Below are 5156 nucleotides of genomic sequence, written 5' to 3'. Positions count from 1 at the left end.
CCATAATAATATAGCTCCCATGAATATGTACTTACCAAGACAAAAATATTACAATGAAATACAATCGCTATTACAATATAGTAACCATAACCATACACCCATCATGATAATATGATCAACAAGTTGAGATGAACACCATTACATTATAAAGACCTTGACAATACAATTGACAGGATACGATATGTATACAGTTATACTCACAATACCAAATAACCCGCCATAAATATATTGCTATCATGATCTTATAATGACAATGAAAATATATCTAACAACAAAAAATATTCCCTGCGACAAAATTCACTATATCACTATTGCCAACAAGTTGATATAGCAAACACTATACTTTAGATATGATGGCATTATATTTAAGATAAGAAGATAGCTACCATGCCAATATAGTTACAAAAAACTGTAGCTACCAAGGAAATATTGTCACTTTGACAGTATAGCTATTTTGATAACATATTCTCATGACAAAATATCTACAATAGCAGTTTAGCAAGAAAGACAAGTTCCCAACATGTTCGTGTAGGTATCATGGCAATATACCACCAGAAAGAGAAATAACCACCACAACGATATAGCTACCAAGGCAATATACCTACCTTGACAATATAGCAAACATGAAAAAACAGTCACCTTCTTTTCATATAGCAAAAATGACAAATACCGCCAAGGCAATATAGTCGCATAACAATACAGCTAATACTTGCTGCTGATTTTACGTAGTCCTAATACATAGGGATGTCCTACTGCAAACAGGAAGGTAATTGGCTCTCCTTCCCAATTGATGAAATCGGCAAGATACACACAATAACTGGTCAAGAAAAGATCGTGTAATATTTGTAACAGAGGAGGACCACAATGGACCTGCAGCAGTATCATTACCAGAGGATGATGAACCTCCAGCTGGACTTATACAACCAGATGGAGAAATCAATTGGTCCTGCCCATGCTTAGGAGGTATGGGAACAGGGCCATGTGGTGTTGAGTTTCGAGAAGCATTTACTTGTTTCCACTACTCAGAAGCAGATCCCAAAGGTAGTGACTGTATAGGACCCTTCCGACAAATGTCTGACTGTATGGCACAGTACCCTAATGTTTATGGAAATAAGGATGACAAAGACGAAGTGCCCAGTGAAGCCCCTGTCGAAGTAGAACAGTCTGATAAAGTCTCAGTAGAAGCATAGTTTTTAAAATCTATTTGGTTTAGTGTAATTGTTAATGTACATAAAATATCTTGTAAACTTTAGTGATGACAAAATATTTCATATGTGACTGAAAGTGTGCACATGCAGTATTGTCATGACATAAGGCATTTTATGAAATTTATGATTAATGTATTAGAAAATTATGATGCAATTACTTATTTGAAAATCTTGGAACAAACAGTAATCATTAATGAGGAGATAAATTGTAAATAAAATGGATATGCGGGTGCTATGTATGTGTTTTGAATTTGACATTATACTGTTATTTTCATTTTAGTAATAAAATGAAAACTTTTTAGAATGATGCCTTACATATTTTAAACATACTTATTTAATGTATTCACTTAAAACCTCATAATTTTGTACAATAAAAGAGTATATCTTATAAACAGCTATGGTAATAATTTGGTAATAAAAATTTCTGAAAACATCTTGAATGGGAAAATTAATATTTTCATAAATGAACAGGATTTTTTCGAACATTAATAAAATGGTGAAATTTGTTATATTTGGTAGAGTATGAATCCACTTGTCTAAAACACCCTGCTTAGAGTGAGCTGTAAGAACATGTGTGAGGGTTTTTTCTCTTCCTTTCCCTTATATATTATTAGGGGAGAAAGAATACTTCCCACGTATTCCCTGCGTGTCGTAGAAGGCGACTAAAAGGGAAGGGAGCGGGGGGCTGGAAATCCTCCCCTCTCGTTTTTTTTTTTTTTTTTTTTTTTTTTTTTCCAAAAGAAGGAACAGAGAGGAGGTCCAGGTGAGGATATTCCCTCAAAGGCCCAGTCCTCTGTTCTTAACGCGACCTCGCTATCGCGGGAAATAGCGAATAGTATGAAAAAAAAAACAAAAAAAACAATACAGCCACCAGGTCAATATAGTTGCCATAACGATATAATCTTGACAATAAAATAGCCACCAGGACCATACAATCAAGATGACAATAAAACCACCAGGACAAATTAGACAACATGACCATACATAGTCTATGAAAATATTGAAATCAATTCAACAAATTAAATGACAATATACACATCATTGTAACAGTGTCATCATGAAAATATAGTGACAATTGCAATATAATCGTCATGATAGAATGATGCCCACCATGTAAATGTAGTCACCTTACCACTATGGGTTTCTTTGCAATATAGCCACCATAATAATACATTCACCATGACAGTACTGAATCCATAACAATATATTCATGAAAATATAATATTCTTCGTAATATAACTACTATGAAATTATAGTCATAATGACAATATAGCCAAAATGACAATATTGTTACCTTAATGATATAGTTATCATGATAATGTATCGATTATGACAAAATATGCATGATAAAAGAAATGAAAATATATTAACTACAAAAAAGATTACTGTGCCAATATTGCCGGATGATAAATATACATCATAGCAATGTAACCATAATGTATGATAGCCATCATGACAGTATGTTCATAATGACCATACTGCCACTATGAAAATATATTCAACATGACACTGTAGCTACACTGAAAATAAAAAAATGTTCACAAAAGAGAAACAGAATGATCCCACCATGAATATATAGCCACCCTGCCACTATGGCTTCCATTGCAACGTAGGCACCATTATGATATATTCACCATGGCAGTACTGAAACCATAACACAATAGCATGAAATGAATATATAGTCACCTGATAATTTATTCAAAAAGAGAATTTCGTTTCTATAATGAAATCCTTAAGGGCAAAATCAACACCATTAGAAAGGCTACCATGAAAATACAGTCACCATGACATTGTAACCATCACGATAAAATAGTCACCATGACAAAACAGTCACCATGACAATACGTTGTCAGCTTAATTAATATAGTTTTCATTACAATGCATCGCTTATGACAAAATATGGATGATTAAAAAAATGACAATATACCAACTATAAAAATATCACCTTGCCAATATAACCAAGGTGACGATATATATATATATATATATATATATATATATATATATATATATATATATATATATATATATATATATATATATATATATATATATATATATATATATACATATATATATATATATATATATATATATATATATATATATATATATATATATATATATATATATATATATATATATATATATATATATATATATGTTGAATGTTGGGGTGAAGAGGGTGGTGAGAGTAAGTGAGCTTGGGAAGGAGACTTGTGTGAGGAAGTACCAGCAGAGACTGAGTACAGAATGGAAAAAGGTGAGAACAATGGAAGTAAGGGGAGTGTGGGAGGAATGGGATGTATTTAGGGAATCAGTGATGGATTGCGCAAAAGATGCTTGTGGCATGAGAAGAGTGGGAGGTGGGTTGATTAGAAAGGGTAGTGAGTGGTGGGATGAAGAAGTAAGAGTATTAGTGAAAGAGAAGAGAGAGACATTTGGACGATTTTTGCAGGGAAAAATGCAATTGAGTGGGAGATGTATAAAAGAAAGAGACAGGAATTCAAGAGAAAGGTGCAAGAGGTGAAAAAGAGGGTAAATGAGAGTTGGGATGAGAGAGTATCATTAAATTTTAGGGAGAATAAAAAGATGTTCTGGAAGGAGGTAAATGAAGTGCGTAAGACAAGGGAGCAAATGGGAACTTCAGTGAAAGGCACAAATGGGGAGGTGATAACAAGTAGTGGTGATGTGAGAAGGAGATGGAGTGAGTATTTTGAAGGTTTGTTGAATGTGTTTGATGATAGAGTGGCAGATATAGGGTGTTTTGGTCGAGGTGCTGTGCAAAGTGAGAGGGTTAGGGAAAATGATTTGGTAAACAGAGAAGAGGTAGTAAAGGTTTTACGGAAGATGAAAGCCGGCAAGGCAGCAGGTTTGGATGGTATTGCAGTGGAATTTATTAAAAAAGGGGGTGACTGTATTGTTGACTGGTTGGTAAGGTTATTTGATGTATGTATGACTCATGGTGAGGTGCCAGAGGATTGGCGGAATGCGTGCATAGTGCCACTGTACAAAGGCAAAGGGGATAAGAGTGAGTGCTCAAATTAGAGAGGTATAAGTTTGTTGAGTATTCTTGGTAAATTATATGGGAGGGTATTGATTGAGAGGGTGAAGGCATGTACAGAGCATCAGATTGGGGAAGAGCAGTGTGGTTTCAGAAGTGGTAGAGGATGTGTGGATCAGGTGTTTGCTTTGAAGAGTGTATGTGAGAAGTACTTAGAAAAGCAAATGGATTTGTATGTAGCATTTATGGATCTGGAGAAGGCATATGATAGAGTTGATAGAGATGCTCTGTGGAAGGTATTAAGAATATATGGTGTGGGAGGCAAGTTGTTAGAAGCAGTAAAAAGTTTTTATCGAGGATGTAAGACATGTGTACGTGTAGGAAGAGAGGAAAGTGATTGGTTCTCAGTGAATGTAGGTTTGCGGCAGGGGTGTGTGATGTCTCCAAGGTTGTTTAATTTGTTTATGGATGGGGTTGTTAAGGAGGTGAATTCAAGAGCTTTGGAAAGAGGGGCAAGTATGAAGTCTGTTGGGGATGAGAGAGCTTGGGAAGTGAGTCAGTTGTTGTTCGCTGATGATACACCGCTGGTGGCTGATTCATGTGAGAAACTGCAGAAGCTGGTGAATGAGTTTGGTAAAGTGTGTGAAAGAAGAAAGTTAAGAGTAAATATGAATAAGAGCAAGGTTATTAGGTAGAGTAGGGTTGAGGGTCAAGTCAATTGGGAGGTAAGTTTGAATGGAGCAAAACTGGAGGAAGTAAAGTGTTTTAGATATCTGGGAGTGGATCGGGCAGCGGATGGAACCATGGAAGCGGAAGTGGATCATAGGGTAGGGGAGGGGGCGAAAATTCTGGGAGCCTTGAAGAATGTGTGGAAGTCGAGAACATTATCTCGGAAAGCAAAAATGGGTATGTTTGAAGGAATAGTGGTTCCAACAATGTATTGT

General features: G+C 35.3%; 1 pseudogene; it reads left to right on the top strand.

The window, feature by feature from the left end:
- The first annotated feature begins 744 nt into the window (after window positions 1-744).
- On the top strand, window positions 745-1190 carry LOC139765728 (mitochondrial intermembrane space import and assembly protein 40 pseudogene; annotated as a pseudogene).
- The last annotated feature ends 3966 nt before the right edge of the window (window positions 1191-5156 follow it).

The sequence above is a fragment of the Panulirus ornatus genome, chromosome 55 (genome assembly GCF_036320965.1).
Source record: "Panulirus ornatus isolate Po-2019 chromosome 55, ASM3632096v1, whole genome shotgun sequence".
NCBI lineage: Eukaryota > Metazoa > Arthropoda > Malacostraca > Decapoda > Palinuridae > Panulirus > Panulirus ornatus.
This window is presented reverse-complemented; position numbering and strand designations above follow the sequence as displayed.